A 25,115-nucleotide genomic window follows, 5' to 3' on the forward strand; every position below is an offset into this window, starting at 1 on the left:
TCAATGATAAACAACCAAGCACCCGACTATGTGCAACTAAGCTGTTTGGTGAGCTAGTCCAGCAATCCAGAAGGCTTCCATTCAGTTCCATCACCAGATTGATTGATGAACATTGCAGCACATTATTGGTCAATCTGCACAGCTATAACCCAGAAATCGTATCAGCTGCAGCAGTCTGCCTCGGCCACTGCCTTCCCCACCTGGGCTGCAGGGCCATTGTCCTGGAAGGTGCCACCGAGTGGTGGGACACAAGGGACATAACGGCCATTTATCGCAAACTGGCTAAGAAACGCCATCTGAAGGCCTTGCTACTTGAAGCAATAAAAGCGTTTCCTGCATCTGCAGAAGCTTGGGCAGTTGTGAGGCATATAACAGCAATAAAGGACTTCATATCTTATGAGGAACTAAATTCAGTTGACTTGGAAATCCTATGGAAGGCTCTGCACACGGCAAAGACTGAAGGTGTTTCAAAAGTTGTACAAAGAGCATCCCAGGCGCTTGGTGAAAAGTGGAAATGTCTCAGTACAGTAACGGTAATGCCCTGTAACAGTCCAATGCGCCTGCGTGGTTGTATTCCACAAACTAAAAGGTACTAGGACCTGAGGACCTTACTGCCACCCCTTCCCAAACCGTCTATAGGGAGCCCGATGCTGGCTAGACGTTACAGGCAAAAGAAAACGATGAAAACAAAGATTTCAAGCAGCGCTTGTGCAGAATAAATTGTATATTTATTTTAAAATTTCATAAAAATTGTGTTGTGGCCAGCAACATGGACAGGACATACATACATAAATGACAAACAATTCCCCTTGGATACTAGTATTTAGCAGGTTAGTTTATGCATGCAATCATCCAGATGGTTAGTCTTAGGGCTTGATAAGTTGTTATTAACGTTTGTTAGTATAGATACAGTCCCCACTTTAAGTGCACATAGTGGTTAGATGCTGCTTTGCAAAACAGAATTTACTTGCTGTTTGGAATGAGGGGACAGGCTTCTGATCCACAGAGGTGAGCTCCCACCGCTGGTGCAGTCCAAATTTGATTGCGGTATTTCTGGGGCTTCCCTACTGGTTTGAGATAGGGGTTGGGCTGGCACAGGCTTGGGGGAAGAATTACTGGGTATGATTTAAGCGTTGTTAATTGAAGTAAACCAACATAAGAGGAAAGCCGTGCGGGAAAGACCCTGACAGGCTGTTTTACTGGTTGGTGGTGCTCCCAAGAAAAAGTTCAGAATATCAACTGAGAATGGAGGTAGTCTATAGAAGAAGACTAAAGAAGAACCAACAAGGTTTTTGGGGCACACTTGATATAATATACAGTTAAATGGATGTACAGATGATGTAACAATAAAACGTAACTTTTAATTGAAAGCTTAATTAATAAAATAGGTTCATATAACTATATCCACACACCATTTATGTGATTATCGGAGAGCACCATACGTGATGGACTCCCGCCACTTATTATGACAATATCAAGAATAAAGATAATTCAACAAGAGCGAAAATGTTTCGGTAGAGTGTTGCCTAGTACCAATTTTTATATATAATATACGGTATCGGCAATCGGACAGGGCATAGGTCACTGCGCACCACCACTACGATATCCACCACAGTGTCGGCAGAGATGGGTATGGACAGTTGGGGCATGAGAGGAAAAGAGAAGGAGGGGGTCCAAGTTTGTTGTGGCTGCACCTCAACAGTATTAACAGGCGTACTGCCCCAGTGGATGAATACAGCACTGGATATTCCCTATAGGTCCCCCATATAGGTACTTATCCAGCCTCTCACTGCTTAGCTTCTGTGTTCGGATGGATTACAGGCGGTCCAGTGAAGTATGGCTGTATGGCCCTCGCTGGTTAATTCCGATGTCAATTTTGAGGGTGAGCCAAAGTAAGCTTCTGCTGTCCTAACCGTTCAGAGCAAGGCAGACCTGTTACCCATGTAGCATTGCAGGAGTGCTTGTGCTGGCTGGATGGATGAGAGAGCCACGAAGAATAGATAGTTTAGTCCAGGGCAGGAGCATGGGAGGCTGCAGAGGGTGCTGGCCGTGTGGTGCGCGCTATTGCGCCGTGTGCGGGGTGACAGCGGGACGGCTGGAAGATAACTCCGTCTCAGTTTGGAGTTTTCAGCCGGCACTGGTGGGGGCGGTGGGCGTGACCACGTGCGTCCTGACACGTGTTTCGCGTAAAGCTTGGTCACAGGGGTGTGACGGAGTTATCTTCCAGCCGTCCCGCTGTCACCCCGCACACGGCGCAATAGCGCGCACCACACGGCCAGCACCCTCTGCAGCCTCCCATGCTCCTGCCCTGGACTTGCACCCAACTCAAGAGCAGTGTCCTCCCCACCGGCCGCAGCCGGCGCAGGTAACGGGGTTAACCCCCCACACCCTGGTCTCACGGGCAACAATCATCCCTATTGTTCCCTTTAATACCCACCTAATTTTGAAAAGAGGGATTCTCTAAAGTGAGACTGCATGAGTCTGTGTGGCATTTAATAGCATTATCTGCATATTTATCTGCTTGATCACTAGATTTGTCTATATGGTACTAGTAGAATATTAACCCCTTAGTTGCAAGTTATTGATTTGCCTACTGCATTTGTGCTTGTATTTAACCCTGCATACCTGGTGACAGCATACATTCTCTCCAGGTTATATTGCTAATACCTGTTTTCCAAAACACTCTGCAGTGTGGTTCTCTGTGATGTATAGTAACCTATCACTCATGCATGTCATTTAGACGTCTGATACCTAATACTACCCGTTTAATCAGTGTCTGATTACATCCACATGGTCTGTTGGGAGACCTCACACTTACTACCAAGTTGTGTTTATATCTACTGCAGCACAGAATTCTAAGGACTGAATCATTCATTATTCTCAGCCCTAATTACCCCAATCAATAACTGGACTCCCCGGTTTGTTTCTGGTGTCTTTTGTAACATATACATTGACACTAGGGACCAATCTCCCTCCTATCTAGGGACCGTGGGTACATTTACCATTTTTTCTTCATAAAATGAATTTTCTCTAAAGCCCTAAGGGCTCTTATTCCCTCATCCCTATCCCTCCCCGTCCTCTTTCATCTTAGAGGAAGCTATCACATGATCCTCTGACTCTCATCAAATCATCCGATGCTAGCATGATATTTGACAGCAGAGATGAGGGTTCTGTTTGTTAGCACCTCCCATCACTAAACTATCCATTCTTCGTGGCTCTCTCATCCATCCAGCCAGCACAAGTGTGGCACCCCACTGCCGTGGTGCCCCTTGTGTGGTGCCTCAGGTGGAATTTATTGACCAGAAATCCTTTTCCTGCCTAGCAGGCACGGAAGGGGTTAATGAGCCCAGTGAGCGCCCAGCTCCTGTTCACGTGAAAGGAGCCTGCCTGGCGCTGGAATGGCGCGAAGGAACAGGGGTCAGAGGTGAGCCCCATGGTGTCGGCGTGAGGAAGGAGGGCATAAAAGACTGACCTGAGAGCAGAGAGGAGAGCTGCAGCGAAAGCGTGACTGATGAGCAGAGCGGCGTGAGGAGAACAGAAGACTGCGCGTCACCCAGCCTGAAGCCTCCGGCGGTGATTGACAGCGGGCGCCCGGCAGCGTGTAGGCAGAAGAGGCACCGAGAAGGGAGAGAAGAAAACGGAGCCTCTGAAGAAGGTGCCACTAACCTGCTAGCAGAGCGGTGCGCAGCGGAAGACTGACACGGGGAAAGCGTGCCGGGGAGCTGTGAGAGACGCCGTGTCAAGCTGAAGCAGTCTCCAGCAGCAGGCGTCCCAGCGGTGAGGAGACCGGGAGCAGCAGAGGGGAGAAGACACCCCCAGCCGACGTGAGTGACAGCGGGCGGAGAGCGGAGCGCCGGGTCACGTCACAGAAGACTGCCGGTGTCCAGGGAAGATGCTGCCTGCACCTAGAAGAGAAGATGCTGCTGACGCCGCGGGACAGGAGAAGCTGCAGTGACCCCCGCCGACCTGTGGGAGCAGAGAAAAGACCCAGAAGCCGGGAGCCGTATCGATACTGGCAGGAGCCGGCAACGGAAGCCGATTGATCAGGTACTCATTGCCACCCACCTGGCCAGCACCCTGTGAGCCCAAGCCCCTCCCGGAGACCTTGTCCCTTGGGACGTTCAGTATTATCCCCTTCCACAAGGGTCCCTGGGGGAAGATAGACTTCCACTTAATTAACAGTCCTGCCGCCCTGTTGTGCCATTGTGGGTCTGCCTGGCCATACCCACCCATTGGGACATTGCCTCACCGCAGTATTTAAGTAAAGAGGACACTTGCCTGTGCCACTGACCCAATTGCCTGGTTAAGCCCAGCCCTAGCGACAAGTTGCCACAGTACTAGCAGGGAGTTACCCAGGGAGCGGGGACTCGCCTGTACCCCTAAGGGGACCGTTATCTTGCCGTAGTCTTTTTATAAAAGTGTGCACACTTAGGTAGGCCCGTTGCTCACCCAGAGGATTGAACGTCGTGGGACCTTTATTTGAGTTTAGGGACACTTACTCACATCCGAGACTGTAATGTAAATGTATTGGTAACGTGTATGGTGCCCTCTGGTGGACGTTCTTTAGTGAAGCAGTTCAGTATCCTTTTGTAATATCTATCTTTATTACAGCTCTTTTATTCCTAGTTTATTTGTCGCATTATTCTGTCATTATCGTTGTTGCTATTTTATGTGTCATCCCTTAGTCTTACGGTACCGTAGGTAGGATTGCTCATGACCAAAGCAGTCTGAGCTTTGATACGGACTGAGGTGGTCATTGGTTCCTAGAGTGTTTTACAGGGATATTTATTCATTCATTTGTGTAGTCTGTACTATAAGTGTGATGTTATTATATTTCATTGAGAAAACCGCAGCAACCGTGCCGTATTTTCCATTTAATAAATATCAGTTGCTGCCAGCTGTGGTTGTTTTGTGCTTTTTTGTGGGTTCTCTCCCGGGTGTTCCATCCCCTGCCACAGGTGCGTCTTCATCAGCAGAAAGGGCCGTGAAGACTCCCAAGTGCACAGCCGTCGTCTGATCCAGGTACGCTGTCATCCAATATTTTCAGGGGCACCTGTCACAACTTGGCGTCTACGAACAGGATTGTCAAAGACCCCTGTGAACGGCGAAGATGTTGCAGCCACAGAACGCAGCGGACGCAGGAGACCAACAGCAGGTCGACCAACAGCAGGTCGACCAACAACAGCTCGACCAGCAACAACCTAATCAGCAACAGCCGGCAGAACAAGTACAAGGCAGGAGAAGGCTGCCAGATACACCGATGGCTCCAGCGGCTCAAATCACCATGCCCTACTTCTTTGGGGCACCGTGGATGCCAACATATTCCGGAGACTCCCGCACGCCTGGAACCAGCTCCTTCAGAGAGTTCAAGGAGGGGTTAATGAACACATTCCTGATGTACAGCCCCAGCGAAGAACAGAAGGCGGGAATGGTAATTGGACAGCTGAAAGGGGCGGCGCGACCAGAGGTCCGGTCATGGTCGGCGGAAGAAAGGAAGTCAGCTGATGGCATACTGAAGAAGCTGGCCGGCATCTTCAACGCACAATCCGCTGCAGAATTGAAACGGCGACTGTATGCTCGGAAACAGCAGCCTCAGGAGACCCTGCGGGACTTCGCCATAGGACTGCTGGAAGCGATGCGGGCCATTCAAGCGAGAACCCCACAAGACGTTACTCCAGTGGATGAGACGCTGATTGACATTTTCATTGAAGGAGCCCGAGGAGAGGCAATCAGGTCACAGCTGAGAATGTGGAGGCGACAGAAACCCGACTGCACCTTCCCGGAGTTTAAAGAAACCACCTTGACCATCCTGGGGTTAAATCAGAATGTCGATGAAGAAGGTGGAGCTGCGTCAGCAGGAATGGAGGATGATGAGGTGGAACAAGCCCAGTTCTTCCCAAGATTTGAACCCAGAAAGACCAAGCCCACAGTAACACAACAAGCCCAGGCGACTTCGAATCAGATGGAAACCCTCACCACGGCAGTCACAGAAATGATGAGAGAGCTACGGGACATGCGAAAGGAACAGAATGAAACCTGTCAAGGAGGATGGCAACGTGACTCAGGTGGAAGAGGCAGGCGACAGTGGGACATCCCACGAAGGTCGGGCAGGCGCTCCACAGATCAGTTTGATGCCCAAGGAAGGCCCATCTGCCGCCGATGTAAACTCAGCGGGCATGTCGAACGAGAGTGCGACAAACAGCCTTTAAACGACTCAACCCCGAGGCCAGGGACCGACCCTCGGGAGGAACCTCGCCAGTAGGTCCGCCAACCCAAGAGTGGTGGCCGCAGTTCGTTGGCAAGTGCCCCCACTTGAAGATCAAGGTGAACGGAGTGGAAATGGCAGCTCTCTTGGACACCGGGTCCCAGGTGACAACGATACAACTGGATGCGTTTCAACGCTATTGGAGAGAGGAAGAGATAGTGTCACCCCCGACCCCGTGGCTTAGTCTGCTGGCCAGTAACGGACAGCCAATTGAGTTCAGCGGCTATTGGGAAGCAGATCTCAACATTGGAGATGCCCGACTAGAACGTCAGGGCTGCTTGGTCACGTCCACCTGCAACGAACATCTACCCCCGGTCATCCTGGGAATGAACGTCCTAAAAAATTGCCCAGACAAGCTGGTGGAAGCTCTCCGGATCAAGATGCGGGCTGCCGCCCCGAAAGAGCGAAGAGCCATGCAGCAGACAGTGCGCCTGATCGAAGGGCACAAGCGCTTCACCAACTCACAAGGGGAAGTGGGCAAGGCGAGGATCACCGACCGACAACCCATCCTTCTGCGCCCCAATGCTGAACACGTGATCTGGTGCAAGGCCAGGATTGGCCCAGGTGGGTGAGACTATGATGCCGTCATTGAACCGTGTGACCTCGAGGGACAGCAGCCTTTTGCCGTGGCCAGGACGTTAGCCAGAGTAGAGCGTGGGAGAGTCCCCGTCCGCGTGCTGAACCCGCACAGCTATCCGGTGCGGCTGTTCCGACACTGCACAGTGGCGAACGTGGTCCTGGTTGATTTCCAGGATATCCTTGGAGAGTCTTTGCCGAAAGCCCAACTAGAAGCCGTGGTGGGTCAGTCGAGCCTGATCACAACTGAAACCGCGTGGTGGAAGGAGATACAGGTTGGCGACTCCAATACCCCAACAGAACAGCGTGAGGGCGTCCTTCAGGTCGTCTGCCGGAATGCCAGCGCGTTCAGCCAACACCCAGCCGACTTCGGACGTGCGGAAGGGGTGCAGCACCATATTCCTACCGGATCCAGCCCACCCATTAAGGAAAGACACCGGCCGCTTCCACCGGCCATGTACCAGCCAGTGAGGACCATGCTCGGAGAAATGCAGGAGGCCGGTGTGATCAAGGAAAGTCACAGCCCATGGGCCGCCCCGCTGGTCATAGTCAAGAAAAAGGACGGCAGCCTTCGCTTCTGTGTCGACTACAGGAAGCTAAACGCAGTCACCCACAAGGACGCGTACCCTCTGCCCAGGATCGAAGAGTCGCTGACGGCCCTGAAGACTGCCGTCTACTTCTCCACCTTGGATCTGACCAGCGGGTACTGGCAAATCCCGATGGCCCCCAAAGACCGGGAAAAGACAGCATTCACCACCCCCATGGGCCTCTTTGAATTTGACCGAATGCCCTTTGGGCTTTGCAATGCCCCTGCTACATTTCAAAGGGTCATGGAGCACTGTTTGGGCCACAGGAATTTTGAGATGGTCCTCCTGTATCTGGATGACGTCATCATCTTTTCCAAGACGTATGAGGACCATCTGAAGAATCTTGAAGAGGTCTTTGTGCAGCTGACGCGATGTGGCCTAAAGCTGAAACCGTCCAAGTGTCACCTCCTGAAGCCTCAAGTGCAGTACCTTGGGCACATAGTCAGTGCTGAAGGAGTGAAACCAGATCCCGAGAAGATCTGCGCGGTTCAAGACTGGCCAGCACCCAGGACGGTCAAGGACGTGCGGAGCTTCTTGGGATTCGTTGGCTATTACCGACGCTTCATCGAACACTTCGCCAAGGTGGCCGCGCCCCTCCATGAACTACTCCGCGGCAAGTCGGGTCAAGAGAAAAGGAGCACGTCCGTGGTCTCCTGGACAAGGGAACACCAGGCGTCCTTTGCCCAGCTCAAGCAGGCCCTGCTTGAAGCACCCCTCCTGGCCTATCCTGACTACGAGAAGCCCTTCCGGGTCTACACTGATGCCAGCCACCGAGGCCTGGGAGCTGTGCTCTCGCAAGTCCAGGACGGTAGGGAGAGGGTGATTGCCTACGCCAGCAGGGGCCTCAGGAAGACGGAGCGGAACAGCGAGAACTACTCCACCTTCAAGCTCGAACTGCTCGCTCTCATCTGGGCGGTGACGGAGAAGTTTAAGAATTATCTGGTTGCCACTCCCTTCGAGATAGTTACCGACAACAACCCCCTGGCCCACCTGTCAACAGCCCGACTGGGGGCACTGGAGCAGAGATGGATGGCTCGTCAAGCCAACTTTCGCTACACCGTGGTCTACCGAAGTGGCAAATCCAACGGCAACGCAGATGCCCTATCCCGCCTGCCCACTGAAGATGTTGAGGAAGAGGAGCAAGACCGGTCCGAAGATGTTGAGACCCCGGTGTTCAGGCAACCCAAGGAGTGCAGAGCGGTTGTCACCTTTGATCCCGTAGTGGCCGCTATGGACGCCTCTCCTGAGTCGGACCCCAGTGACCAGTTGGGATTCGATTGGGAGCAGATACAGGAAGGGAGTTCGGTGATCAAAGGCCTGAAAGATCTTCTCCATCAACAGAAGCGACTCACCAAGGCGCAGAGGGTCAAGGCCGACCCCGAACTGGTCAAACTGCTGAGACATCGTGACCGCCTGAGCCTCCAACAAGGACTCGTTGTGCGCACCAGCCTTGACCCTGGGACCCACCAGACACTCCTGCAATGCTACATGGGTAACAGGTCTGCCTTGCTCTGAACGGTTAGGACAGCAGAAGCTTACTTTGGCTCACCCTCAAAATTGACATCGGAATTAACCAGCGAGGGCCATACAGCCATACTTCACTGGACCGCCTGTAATCCATCCGAACACAGAAGCTAAGCAGTGAGAGGCTGGATAAGTACCTATATGGGGGACCTATAGGGAATATCCAGTGCTGTATTCATCCACTGGGGCAGCACGCCTGTTAATACTGTTGAGGTGCAGCCACAACAAACTTGGACCCCCTCCTTCTCTTTTCCTCTCATGCCCCAACTGTCCATACCCATCTCTGCCGACACTGTGGTGGATATCGTAGTGGTGGTGCGCAGTGACCTATGCCCTGTCCGATTGCCGATACCGTATATTATATATAAAAATTGGTACTAGGCAACACTCTACCGAAACATTTTCGCTCTTGTTGAATTATCTTTATTCTTGATATTGTCATAATAAGTGGCGGGAGTCCATCACGTATGGTGCTCTCCGATAATCACATAAATGGTGTGTGGATATAGTTATATGAAACTATTTTATTAATTAAGCTTTCAATTAAAAGTTACGTTTTATTGTTACATCATCTGTACATCCATTTAACTGTATATTATATCAAGTGTGCCCCAAAAACCTTGTTGGTTCTTCTTTAGTCTTCTTCTATAGACTACCTCCATTCTCAGCTTCCCTACTGGTACAGGTCCATTTGCTGCCAAGTCCTTTCCCCGTGGTCCTCTCTACGCGTTACTCCTCCCTTTCAAGATCAGCGGCTTCCTCAGGAGTATTGGATCCAATACTCCTGAGGAAGCCGCTGATCTTGAAAGGCGGAGAAACGCGTAGAGAGGACCACGGGGAAAGGACTTGGCAGCAAATGGACCTGTACCAGTAGGGAAGCCCCAGAAATACCGCAATCAAATTTGGACTGCACCAGCGGTGGGAGCTCACCTCTGTGGATCAGGAGCCTGTCCCCTCATTCCAAACAGCAAGTAAATTCTGTTTTGCAAAGCAGCATCTAACCACTATGTGCACTTAAAGTGGGGACTGTATCTATACTAACAAACGTTAATAACAACTTATCAAGCCCTAAGACTAACCATCTGGATGATTGCATGCATAAACTAACCTGCTAAATACTAGTATCCAAGGGGAATTGTTTGTCATTTATGTATGTATGTCCTGTCCATGTTGCTGGCCACAACACAATTTTTATGAAATTTTAAAATAAATATACAATTTATTCTGCACAAGCGCTGCTTGAAATCTTTGTTTTCTTTGCTTGTTGTCTTTTTAAGGGGTTGGTAATCCCCCTTATCTAAGCAGCTGCAGTGCAGAATAATCAGCAAACAGCGCTCATACCTGTGCTATATTGTTTTGAAAAGAAAACGATGAACTGACAAAAATACGCAATGACATCCTCCTGAAGATGGAAATTTGAGCCTCCGCCTGTGCACAGCACGTTATACAGTCTTGTGTCTGTGTGTTTTTAAATGTCAATAAATAATAATTATATCTTTTTAATTTATTGCTAATGTTGTTCCTCTCAATACCTGAGACCATAATGTAAGTATCGAAAATGACTGTAAGTTTACTGATTGGTCACAAACATGCCCATGTCACGTATAGAAGTAGCACATTATATCCCTGTAGATTGTAAGCTTGTTGTGAGCATGGCGGTGATTCTGGTTCATTCGCTATTTAGGGAGTTCGGCTCCGTCCCTATGCTTTTGGGACCGCAACTGCGCATGGGTCTATAATGCACATGTGCAGCTCCCCTTTGCGAATGGCTTCGGAGATTTGCATAGTCACCAAGCCGTCCGCAAGCATCGGGGCCGGGAACGCCCAGCGTCCCCATTAAAATGCTGGACGTTGCCATGAGTACGCGGGTGGGGCGATGTCTACCGGCCCCGTCTTCGTCCCGGCGCTTGCAAATAAAACTCAGTTTCTATTGAATTTTATTTGTGACGGCAGGAGAAGTCATTCGATGGTCGGCAATACCGTTAAATGATTACTCCTGCAGCCGAGGCATGTGAGGGGATTGTGTTGTCGTTACTCACCCCCCTCACGTGTTAACGAGAATCGGCGGCGGCGGGCAGGCGTTCGGACAGTGCTTGGTAATCTGCCATCTTCGCAATTTACGGAGACAGCCTGAATCGGCCCCATGGCCCGCATACTGTTCTGCCTGTTTAATAATAACCAGGAGCGGTGAATGTAGAGCACAGGTGTTAGAAACCAATGGGTGTCCCCAAAATGTTGAGGTCCAAAATACAACCCATACTAAGCATTTGGTTTCATGTTGTTTTTTAACCCACCCATTGGGTCCAAATCCCCCCATCCCATCATAAATCTGCCGCGACCCCACCATCATAAACTATCCATGCAGGATTTTTACAAATGTAATACGCCAAAGTAATGTTCCCGTAATGTTCCCCTAGCACTTCCGCCTAGGGCCCAGCACATGGCTTTTCCAGCAGGATCTGGTGGCATTTATAGCATAGGGGCATCCGGCCCTAGGATGGTCAGAAAAGAGCTGGTATCGCTAGGGCAATGGTGTCCAGCAGAAAAAGAAGCCCCCTTCCACAAACTTGACAAAAAACAAGAAGAAAAGAGGGAGCCTGAAGCAAGTGACTAGCCGCTTACAGACAATGGGGGAGATGTTTCAAGCATAGGGTCCAGATGTACTAAGTTTGAAAGTGATAAAATGGAGAGTGATAAACTACCTGCCAATCAACACCTAACTGCTATGTCACAGGTTGTTTAGAAAATTACAGTTAGGAGCTGATTGGTTGGTGGTTTATTACTTTGTTATATCACTTTTCAAGGCTTAGTACATCATTGCCCTTGGAGAGAGATAAAGTGAACTGAGATAAGGTGCCATTGAGCTTCGAACTGCCATGTTACATGCTGTTTTTTTTAAAAACAACAGCTAGAAGCTGATTGGTTGGTACTTTGTCTCCAATTATTTGAAGTGACTGTAAGTTCTCTGATTGGTCAGAGCATGATCTCTCTTGGGCCCTTATTCTGATCGGTGCGGATATTCCCGAATTCTGACGGTGCGGTCCGCACGCCACGCTGTGCGGCAGTGTGCGGCCATCGTCCGTAGAAACGCCCACGTGTCCTCCGCATTCGGACGGACTCACTCTTTAAGAACAGGGCGTGTTTACGGACGACATACAAACCATGCGTGTGCGTGGGAAACACTCCGATTCTGCACGGTCTGACTGCGTATGCACGGCCTTCCCGCGTCAGAACGGACGCGAACTGGCCACTACGCACAGATGCGGTGTACTTACGCAAAAAAACAGACTACTGTTATCTGAGTTCCCACATAGATCACATGACACACTTATGCAATTATCAAACCACTTTGAGCACAGATTGTTGCTCCTGGTCATCTGTTATTTAGCTAATTGATCCTTAAACACTTACAAGCACTATACATTAACCCTAACATTCCCTATGGGGATAAAAATGTGATCTACCCTTTTGCTGTGTACATATCTAAACATCCACATGTTTGTGTTTTAAATGGTTTTTATACTTTTAATGTTAAATACTAAAATAACACACAGACAACTTCTTAAACAACGGCAAACTTTTATTACCAAAAAAAACAAAATTGAACCAACATCAGCCGTCCAGCAGCAGGACACAGAGGTCCTCCACATGAGCGGTCATCCGCCTCAGGTCCTCCCTTAAGCTCATGAGAGCCCCTCTTACTCCCTGGGCTGGCTCCTGGTAATCTGTGTGCATGAGAAAGGGGGTACAACATTAATTATGCTACTCACGTACACCTTGTACAGTCAATACTAAGTACCTACACCATGAGAAATCATACATACAAAAAAAGCCTTATCCACTCTTGTATGTAAGGTCATCAAATATATGATCATGATGCTGCCACCACACACACACACACTTGTGTGACATATACATTTCACAATCTATATATCAAAAACACAACCACACTTGAGGATCACTCACACTTGTCCTGACCAAAGACTCCTCACTCAACTCAAAACATACACCCACTACAACATGCCACATTGACCCATACATATATACCTGCATGTTACTGCTTAATAGCTAAACTGCATGATAGATAGATAGATAGATAGAATAGATAGAATAGATAGAATATATAGAATAGATACCACAGGAAAATGCTAGGCTACTCCCTCTTCCCATTACTTCATGATTCCTTGTCACATTTGCCAGATAGGTGAAAGTGCAGCACTAATCCGCTTCCATACACCAAACAATTTCTAAGGTCAATCCATCATACATAATACCTTACAAAAATACATGACAACAACACGGGCACACTGGCTAGAGGGGTGCCCATGCAAACTGGCCACATGGGACTCCAGTATAAATCAGGCCTGCCCATATTCCATTGCTGTTTTATTGTTGCTTCTATACAAAGAGCCTCCATAAATAAACACTCATCACCTACATGAGCATCCAGATTGCACGTTTGCAGCATGGCCCTATAAGACCAAAGTGTGTCTGTTGTTTCCCATTTTTTGGGACTACTCTTTACTATATTATAGGAAAATTGAATCAGCTGTGCGACATAACAAACTGTACCTAACTCAGTAATGAAGCATTATGTCTACTTACCCCTGCCAGGCAGCTCCACCAGGTCCTCATCCTCCACATTGGGAGGTGGTGGCACATCGTCGAGGGGTAGGGGCACCTCCTCCTCCTCCACTTCGACCTCCTGGCCGACCTCCTGTGCCTCCTCCGTGTCCTCCTCTGAGACAAAATTCTGGGCCTGTGTGGCCTCCTCAATGGCCACCTCCTGGGAGGCCTCCTCACTGACCACCTCCTGTCTGTCCGCCTCTCTGCCCACCTCCTGGGCCTCCTCACGGGCCTGTCTGGCTCTCTCCCGCGCTGTGGGTTAAACAAACAAAATGGGTGAGTGTCATTTGACTTTGAAATTACTCTAACAAGTACATCTCATAACCACATTATATATGTGTTATATATCACACATATAGTATATGGCTTTTCGATGTCATAAACACCCAATTGACCTCATGTAATATTAATATTAAATAATGTTAAAATGCAAACACTCACTGGCCTAGATGCACTAGCCTTCAAAAGTGATACAATGTAGAGTGATAAACACGCAGCCAATCAGATCATTCCTGTCATGTCACAGACTGTAGTTGTAAAATGCCAGGTAGGAGCTGATTGGCTGCCTGTTTGTTACTCTCCATATGAACAATTTTGAAGCAGACCGAATCCTGGCCACTGTCATTTATTTGTATTTTGCGAAAATACTTACAGCGCTGCAGACGCCGCCTCAGAGCCTGCAGACGCTCCGGCTCCCGCCTCCGCAGGTCGGACCATCGCCTCTCCAGTTGGGCGATGGTCCTCCGCACATGAGTGCGGGTGAATATGCGGCGCCGGGCCGCAACATATGCCCGGCGCTTATCCCTATTAGAGATGAAGGGGCCTGCCTGCCCCAGTCTCCGTTCCATAACTGCCACCAGCGAGAGCAGCTCCGCAGTGGAGAATGGTTGTGCTCGCTGGTAGGCAGCCATTTTAGGAATGGCACTAATCAAACAATCATGTGCTGTCATTGGTTGGGCAGAGTGATATTTGGTATTAACTTTATTGTTCATTTTAACACTAACAGCGTGTATGCGCCCGAACATACGGCTAACCCATTACATCGCACACCATCCTAAACACACAGTCTAAACTAAGATGTAAACACATTATATATAATCTATAACATTCACCAAACATGGGTATAAGCACCAGGTGAAATAGTCTGCATCACTAGACACTTACACCTAACTCAACAAGGTACTTAACAGCTATTTTATAATGAAAGCTATGCAACAGAAACATAGCAAATAGTGGCAGACCTTTTCCCAAAATTAGGCCATGGTGCCATGTGTACACTTACCTTCTACTGGGCCATACTACAGAGGTGGAATGAACATTAGCTAGAATCCTGGCTGAATTTGGAGTGCTTTCACATGTGATTTGGATGCTAGCACTGATTACTTGTGGCTAAGTGGTGGACTGGATTGACATATGGAATGGGTAGTGTCAGTTGTACTATATAGCAAACAAGTGCACAGTACAGAAGTACATTCAAATATACATTGCATGTCTGACCTCAGTTGTATTTGGTCATTGGTGTTGGAATCTGCATTTAGCTAATAAATCAGACTTACTGAGTTTGCCAGGTTTTTTGGAAATATTTTTCAACACCAAGGGGCGGGACGTATGCGCCGCACGGTTGACGCTGGCGTACGGGACGCGGCCGTACGGAACGCAGGTTGCAGCTGATTAACGCCAATTACAGAAATAGTATTTAAAGTTGTCCTAGAAAGGCAAACACTTGTTGCAAACATGCCAGGCTCAGAGTCAGAGGAAGACCAGGTGGTGCAGAATCTCTTGGCACGCATGGAGGCCAACACCACCTATGTGCCCCTCAACCCAGAGCACCCAGATGGCCCATCAACATCAGGCCAATCAGCAGCAGGGCCATCCTCAGCATCAGCAGAATCATTGGGAACACAGCAGGTGGCTTCCCAACAGAGTAGCCAGCCCAGCACTTCAGGTACAGCAACCGGTGGCCGTGGCCGTGGCAGTGGCAGTGCCCGTGGCCGCAGTGGGGCAACAGAGGAACCAACCACAAGAAACATGGCATATGAACCGCGGGAGCTTGACATCCTGGTGACCCGGGCACGTGATTTAATCGAGTGCCCAGCGGTGAAGTTGACACACACAAGGAGATGGAAGATCTGGGAGGAGATAACGGCGGAGATTAATGCAGTGGCTCCACAAGTTCGTCAGACGGAGCACGTTAAGAAGAGGCAAGTACATGTGTGTTACATTTGAGTAGTACAAGTCCAGTAATGTTAACATTCAATATTAGATGGAGTTGGGCAATGGGTGTTCACGTTGCTTTGAAGGCAGAGACATGTTGGCCATGACATTGAATTGATAGTTATTGCAGGGTGACTGTTTTTGTATGTTCTAAGGGTTGGCTAGAAAAATGAATATAATGTAAGTTTGTTGTCAGTAGGCACATGTTGTATTATGTTTCAGATTGCAATGGGTGCTACAGCAAACATGAGGAGTTACATGTATTAATATGTACACTTTGATTGCAGGTGGCACGACTTCAAAGGCAACCTCAAGAAGAAATTGACCCAGCGGTGGGAACACAGCCACACCTCTGGGGCTGGCCCCATGCCATCCAAGCTGGAGCTCACCCCCCTGGAAGAGATGGCCCAGTGCTGTATTGCAGTGGAGGAGATCCGGGGGGGTGAGCACTATAGACATCGAGTCCCCAGCGGAAGTGATGGCTTCTACGCTTGAAGGTAGTTATTTGCCAGGCCATAAGTAGATGTTTAACATTTGGCATGGAATGTGTGGTAATTGGTAATTTCTCGTTCAACAGCATCCCCACCGCTTGGTCCAGATTCTCTTGAGGAGGCCGTGGAGTCTGTGCCACCTGGCCCCAGTAGCAGGCCCGTGCAGCAGCCGCCGGGATTGTCCGCGGCTGAATTGTCCATGTGGGGCCGTGTGCTGGATAGTATTGTGCAGCAGGGAGAGTCGGCATTCGAGCGGGTGCGTAGGGCCGAGGAGGTGCTGCAGGGTTTGACCACCAGCCAGCAGAGTATTGCTGAGAGCCTGCAGTGCCAGCCAGCAAGCTATGAGTGCCAGCCACCAAGCTATTGCTGCTAGCCTGCAGGTGCTGGCTGATCAAGCCCTGCGGCAAAATGACCTCCTCCTCCGCCATAATGAACTCATGGTGGAGCTAGTTACCAGCAATAGGGCCCTAATGTCACCCGCTTCGGGTGCATTACCAACACCATCACTCCCTGCTGCCAGAGGGGGAAGAACATCCACCCCCTCACCAGCATGTGCTCCACATGAGCCACCATCTGACTCTGGCCGTGGACGAGGCCGAAGAGCTGCTGCACGTGGCAAGGAGCCTGCCAGGGGCAAACGTGCCCGCAAATGAACTTGTGTCCCCATTAATCTCCACCGTTATGTCTTCCCAAATCTTCCATTGAGCTGTGTGTGTCAGCTTCCTGTGTCAACATCCGTGCCGAGGGTCACCACATTTGCCCGCGGTTCAAATGTCATGTTTGGTACCCTGTTGCCCTGTTTGGGCTACCATTACTGTGTGCTGTACTTGAAGTGTTGGTGCTGTACTTTTGTTGTGAAGCCACCTGATGTGTTCCTAATGATTCTGCTGTGGCTATTTCTTCTATATTATTTCTTTTTTGGCCTGTTATGGTCCCATTTGTTTTGTGATGTTTTTTAAATATTTACCAAAGTGTCTTTAATAAATGTTATTTTGGCCCCACAAATGTCTGTATTAATTGATACATGCAGAAGTGCCATGTGTATTAGTATTAATAATATTAAGTTGTGTTGATTATTTGCAGTGTAAAAGTGTGTGACAAGTGCAGCATGTAATGTTCCCTTTAAGCTGCAATGCTTCCAATTGTAGCAGTGAGAAGCGTGTAATTAACAAGTAATGGGTAAAGTATGTGATTGTATTGGGTTCAGGTGACATTGGTTGAGGTGCGTCCGTCCTGATTAGGCGTTCCGATTGCCTAGCGCATGACCGAGTGGTGTCCGCAAAGCAAGAGTAGCCTTTTGGACACCGCACATTTCTTCCCTTTTTGTTCGCGTGCATTCGGCGTGCTGTCCGAATGCACGCCTACCATAATATGTGTACTCCCCCGTGTCCGCCCATGTTTCCGCCCAGTTTAGCCCACTTTGAAACTACGCCCCTGTGTCATTCCGCATGACGCCCATAACACACCCATATTGGCCGAATGATTGCGGTGCACATTTCTGTACGGTATTAGTGAGAACAAGTATGGAGACCATGCGTGGCACATGCGCGTCGCGTTCTCCACGCATGCGCAGACGGCTAAAAAAACGCCATCCGAAAGAATTCGGAAAAGTACACACCGATCAGAATAAGGGCCTTGGTGATTGACCAGATGTAGGCTACTCTGAGTATACAATGACTGTTGCCCAGTGGAAAATCATTGGATGATGTCACCTTATATAACGCCACCACACGCTCTGTATATAGAGGTGGACTGTGGCCATATGCTGCATCTAACGGCTGTCACCTTATATAACACCACCACACGCTCTGTATATAGAGGTGGACGGTGGCCATATGCTGCATCTAACGGCTGTCACCTTATATAACGCCACCACACGCTCTGTATATAGAGGTGGACGGTGGCCATATGCTGCATCTAACGGCTATCACCTTATATAACGCCACCACACGATCTGTATATAGAGGTGGACGGTGGCCATATGCTGCATCTAACGGCTTTCACCTTATATAACGCCACCACACGCTCTGTATATAGAGGTGGACGGTGGCCATATGCTGCATCTAACGGCTGTCACCTTATATAACACCACCACATGCTCTGTATATAGAGGTGGATGGTGGCCATCTGCTGCATCTAACGGCTGTCACCTTATATAACATCACCACACGCTCTGTATATAGAGGTGGATGGTGGCCATCTGCTGCATCTAACGGCTGTCACCTTATATAACACCACCACACGCTCTGTATATAGAGGTGGATGGTGGCCATCTGCTGCATCTAACGGCTGTCACCTTATATAACACCACCACACGCTCTGTATATAGAGGTGGATGGTGGCCATCTGCTGCATCTAACGGCTGTCACCTTATATAACACCACCACACGCTCTGTATATAGAGGTGGATGGTGGCCATCTGCTGCATCTAACGGCTGTCACCTTATATAACATCACCACACGCTCTGTATATAGAGGTGGATGGTGGCCATCTGCTGCATCTAACGGCTGTCACCTTATATAACGCCACCACACGCTCTGTATATAGAGGTGGATGGTGGCCATCTGCTGCATCTAACGGCTGTCACCTTATATAACGCCACCACACGCTCTGTATATAGAGGTGGATGGTGTCCATCTGCTGCATCTAACGGCTGTCACCTTATATAACGCCACCACACGCTCTGTATATAGAGGTGGATGGTGTCCATCTGCTGCATCTAACGGCTGTCACCTTATATAACGCCACCACACGCTCTGTATATAGAGGTGGACGGTGGCCATCTGCTGCATCTAACGGCTGTCACCTTATATAACGCCACCACACGCTCTGTATATAGAGGTGGACGGTGGCCATATGCTGCATCTAACGGCTTTCACCTTATATAACGCCACCACACGCTCTGTATATAGAGGTGGACGGTGGCCATATGCTGCATCTAACGGCTGTCACCTTATATAACACCACCACACGCTCTGTATATAGAGGTGGATGGTGGCCATCTGCTGCATCTAACGGCTGTCACCTTATATAACATCACCACACGCTCTGTATATAGAGGTGGATGGTGTCCATCTGCTGCATCTAACGGCTGTCACCTTATATAACACCACCACACGCTCTGTATATAGAGGTGGATGGTGGCCATCTGCTGCATCTAACGGCTGTCACCTTATATAACACCACCACACACTCTGTATATAGAGGTGGATGGTGGCCATCTGCTGCATCTAACGGCTGTCACCTTATATAACATCACCACACGCTCTGTATATAGAGGTGGATGGTGGCCATCTGCTGCATCTAACGGCTGTCACCTTATATAACACCACCACACGCTCTGTATATAGAGGTGGATGGTGGCCATCTGCTGCATCTAACGGCTGTCACCTTATATAACACCACCACACGCTCTGTATATAGAGGTGGATGGTGGCCATCTGCTGCATCTAACGGCTGTCACCTTATATAACACCACCACACGCTCTGTATATAGAGGTGGATGGTGGCCATCTGCTGCATCTAACGGCTGTCACCTTATATAACACCACCACACGCTCTGTATATAGAGGTGGATGGTGGCCATAAGCTGCATCTAACGGCTGTCACCTTATATAACGCCACCACACTCTCTGTATATAGAGGAGGATGGTGGCCATCTGCTGCATCTAACGGCTGTCACCTTATATAACGCCACCACGCGCTCTGTATATAGAGGTGGATGGTGGCCATCTGCTGCATCTAACGGCTGTCACCTTATATAACGCCACCACGCGCTCTGTATATAGAGGTGGATGGTGGCCATCTGCTGCATCTAACGGCTGTCACCTTATATAACACCATTACACGCTCTGTATATAGAGGTGGATGGTGGCCATCTGCTGCATCTAACGGCTGTCACCTTATATAACGCCACCACACGCTCTGTATATAGAGGTGGATGGTGGCCATCTGCTGCATCTAACGGCTGTCACCTTATATAACGCCACCACACGCTCTGTATATAGAGGTGGATGGTGGCCATCTGCTGCATCTAACGGCTGTCACCTTATATAACACCACCACACTCTCTGTATATAGAGGTGGATGGTGGCCATCTGCTGCATCTAACGGCTGTCACCTTATATAACGCCACCACACGCTCTGTATATAGAGGTGGATGGTGGCCATCTGCTGCATCTAACGGCTGTCACCTTATATAACGCCACCACACGCTCTGTATATAGAGGTGGATGGTGGCCATCTGCTGCATCTAACGGCTGTCACCTTATATAACACCACCACACTCTCTGTATATAGAGGTGGATGGTGGCCATCTGCTGCATCTAACGGCTGTCACCTTATATATCGCCACCACACGCTCTGTATATAGAGGTGGATGGTGGCCATCTGCTGCGTCTAACGGCTGTCACCTTATATAACGCCACCACACGCTCTGTATATAGAGGTGGATGGTGGCCATCTGCTCCATCTAACGGCTGTCACCTTATATAACGCCACCACACGCTCTGTATATAGAGGTGGATGGTGGCCATCTGCTGCATCTAACGGCTGTCACCTTCTATAACACCACCACACGCTCTGTATATAGAGGTGGATGGTGGCCATATGCTGCATCTAACGGCTGTCACCTTATATATCGCCACCACACGCTCTGTATATAGAGGTGGATGGTGGCCATCTGCTGCATCTAACGGCTGTCACCTTATATAACGCAACCACACGCTCTGTATATAGAGGTGGATGGTGGCCATATGCTGCATTTAACGGCTGTCACCTTATATAACGCCACCACACTCTCTGTATATAGAGGAGGATGGTGGCCATCTGCTGCATCTAACGGCTGTCACCTTATATAACGCCACCACGCGCTCTGTATATAGAGGTGGATGGTGGCCATCTGCTGCATCTAACGGCTGTCACCTTATATAACGCCACCACACGCTCTGTATATAGAGGTGGATGGTGGCCATCTGCTGCATCTAACCGCTGTCACCTTATATAACGCCACCACACACTCTATATATAGAGGTGGATGGTGGCCATGTGCTGCATCTAACGGCTGTCACCTTATATAACGCCACCACACGCTCTGTATATAGAGGTGGATGGTGGCCATCTGCTGCATCTAACGGCTGTCACCTTATATAACACCACCACACTCTCTGTATATAGAGGTGGATGGTGGCCATCTGCTGCATCTAACGGCTGTCACCTTATATAACGCCACCACACGCTCTGTATATAGAGGTGGATGGTGGCCATCTGCTGCATCTAACGGCTGTCACCTTATATAACGCCACCACACGCTCTGTATATAGAGGTGGATGGTGGCCATCTGCTGCATCTAACGGCTGTCACCTTATATAACACCACCACACTCTCTGTATATAGAGGTGGATGGTGGCCATCTGCTGCATCTAACGGCTGTCACCTTATATATCGCCACCACACGCTCTGTATATAGAGGTGGATGGTGGCCATCTGCTGCGTCTAACGGCTGTCACCTTATATAACGCCACCACACGCTCTATATATAGAGGTGGATGGTGGCCATCTGCTCCATCTAACGGCTGTCACCTTATATAACGCCACCACACGCTCTGTATATAGAGGTGGATGGTGGCCATCTGCTGCATCTAACGGCTGTCACCTTATATAACACCACCACACGCTCTGTAAATAGAGGTGGATGGTGGCCATCTGCTGCATCTAACGGCTGTCACCTTATATATCGCCACCACACGCTCTGTATATAGAGGTGGATGGTGGCCATCTGCTGCATCTAACGGCTGTCACCTTATATAACGCAACCACACGCTCTGTATATAGAGGTGGATGGTGGCCATATGCTGCATCTAACTGCTGTCACCTTATATAACGCCACCACACTCTCTGTATATAGAGGAGGATGGTGGCCATCTGCTGCATCTAACGGCTGTCACCTTATATATCGCCACCACTCGCTCTGTATATAGAGGTGGATGGTGGCCATCTGCGGCATCTAACGGCTGTCACCTTATATAACGCCACCACACGCTCTGTATATAGAGGAGGATGGTGGCCATCTGCTGCATCTAACGGCTGTCACCTTATATAACGCCACCACACACTCTATATATAGAGGTGGATGGTGGCCATCTGCTGCATCTAATGGCTGTCACCTTATATAACACCACCACACGCTCTGTATATGGAGGTGGATGGTGGCCATCTGCTGCATCTAACGGCTGTCACCTTATATAACACCACCACACTCTCTGTATATAGAGGTGGATGGTGGCCATCTGCTGCATCTAACGGCTGTCACCTTATATAACGCCACCACACGCTCTGTATATAGAGGTGGATGGTGGCCATCTGCTGCATCTAACGGCTGTCACCTTATATAACGCCACCACACGCTCTGTATATAGAGGTGGATGGTGGCCATCTGCTGCATCTAACGGCTGTCACCTTATATAACGCCACCACACGCTCTGTATATAGAGGTGGATGGTGGCCATCTGCTGCATCTAACGGCTGTCACCTTATATAACGCCACCACACGCTCTGTATATAGAGGTGGATGGTGGCCATCTGCTGCATCTAACGGCTGTCACCTTCTATAACGCCACCACGCGCTCTGTATATAGAGGTGGATGGTGGCCATCTGCTGCATCTAACGGCTGTCACCTTATATAACGCCACCACGCGCTCTGTATATAGAGGTGGATGGTGACCATCTGCTGCATCTAACGGCTGTCACCTTATATAACGCCACCACGCGCTCTGTATATAGAGGTGGACGGTGGCCATCTGCTGCATCTAACGGCTGTCACCTTATATAACGCCACCACGCGCTCTGTATATAGAGGTGGACGGTGGCCATCTGCTGCATCTAACGGCTGTCACCTTATATAACGCCACCACACGCTCTGTATATAGAGGTGGACGGTGGCCATCTGCTGCATCTAACGGCTGTCACCTTATATAACGCCACCACACGCTCTGTATATAGAGGCGGACGGTGGCCATCTGCTGCATCTAACGGCTGTCACCTTATATAACGCCACCACTCGCTCTGTATATAGAGGTGGACGGTGGCCATCTGCGGCATCTAACGGCTGTCACCTTATATAACACCACGACACGCTCTGTATATAGAGGTGAATGGTGGCCATCTGCTGCATCTAACGGCTGTCACCTTATATAACGCCACCACACGCTCTGTATATAGAGGTGGATGGTGTCCATCTGCTGCATCTAACGGCTGTCACCTTATACAACGCCCCCACACGCTCTGTATATAGAGGTGGATGGTGGCCATCTGCTGCATCTAACGGCTGTCACCTTATATAACGCCACCACACGCTCTGTATATAGAGGTGGATGGTGGCCATCTGCTGCATCTAACGGCTGTCACCTCATATAACGCCACCACGTGCTCTGTATATAGAGGTGGATGGTGGCCATCTGCGGCATCTAACGGCTGTCACCTTATATAACACCACCACACGCTCTGTATATAGAGGTGGATGGTGGCCATCTGCTGCATCTAACGGCTGTCACCTTATATAACGCCACCACTCGCTCTGTATATAGAGGTGGATGGTGGCCATCTGGGGCATCTAACGGCTGTCACCTTATATAACGCCACCACTCGCTCTGTATATAGAGGTGGATGGTGGCCATCTGCGGCATCTAACGGCTGTCACCTTATATAACACCACCACACGCTCTGTATATAGGGGTGGATGGTGGCCATCTGCTGCATCTAACGGCTGTCACCTTTTATAACGCCACCACACGCTCTGTATATAGAGGTGGATGGTGGCCATCTGCTGCATCTAACGGCTGTCACCTTATATAACGCCACCACGTGCTCTGTATATAGAGGTGGATGGTGGCCATCTGCTGCATCTAACGGCTGTCACCTTATATAACGCCACCACACGCTCTGTATATAGAGGTGGATGGTGGCCATCTGCTGCATCTAACGGCTGTCACCTTATATAACGCCACCACACGCTCTGTATATAGAGGTGGATGGTGTCCATCTGCTGCATCTAACGGCTGTCACCTTATATAACGCCACCACGCGCTCTGTATATAAAGGTGGATGGTGGCCATCTGCTGCATCTAACGGCTGTCACCTTATATAACACCCCCACATGCTCTGTATATAGAGGTGGATTGTGGCCATCTGCTGTATCTAACGGCTGTCACCTTATATAACGCCACCACACTCTCTGTATATAGAGGAGGATGGTGGCCATCTGCTGCATCTAACGGCTGTCACCTTATATAACACCACCGCGCGCTCTGTATATAGAGGTGGATGGTGGCCACCTGCTGCATCTAACGGCTGTCACCTTATATAACGCCACCACGCGCTCTGTATATATAGAGGTGGATGGTGGCCATCTGCTGCATCTAACGGCTGTCACCTCATATAACACCACCACGCGCTCTGTATATAGAGGTGAATGGTGGCCATCTGCTGCATCTAACGGCTGTCACCTTATATAACGCCACCACGCGCTCTGTATATAGAGGTGGACAGTGGCCATCTGCTGCATCTAACGGCTGTCACCTTATGTAACGCCACCACACGCTCTGTATATAGAGGTGGATGGTGGCCATCTGCTGCATCTAACGGCTGTCACCTTATATAACACCACCACACGCTCTGTATATAGGGGTGGATGGTGGTCACCTGCTGCATCTAACGGCTGTCACCTTATATAACGCCACCACGCGCTCTGTATATATAGAGGTGGATGGTGGCCATCTGCTGCATCTAACGGCTGTCACCTTATATAACGCCACCACACTCTCTGTATATAGAG

General features: G+C 49.5%; 2 pseudogenes; one reads left to right on the plus strand and one right to left on the minus strand.

The window, feature by feature from the left end:
- Positions 1-1,729: 1,729 nt before the first annotated feature.
- LOC146056782 (5S ribosomal RNA) lies at positions 1,730-1,848 on the minus strand (annotated as a pseudogene).
- Positions 1,849-9,011: 7,163 nt separating this feature from the next.
- LOC146056783 (5S ribosomal RNA) lies at positions 9,012-9,130 on the plus strand (annotated as a pseudogene).
- Positions 9,131-25,115: the final 15,985 nt, after the last annotated feature.

The sequence above is a fragment of the Crinia signifera genome, unplaced genomic scaffold (assembly GCF_055691185.1).
Source record: "Crinia signifera unplaced genomic scaffold, ASM5569118v1 HAP2_SCAFFOLD_89, whole genome shotgun sequence".
Taxonomy (NCBI): Eukaryota; Metazoa; Chordata; class Amphibia; order Anura; family Myobatrachidae; genus Crinia; species Crinia signifera.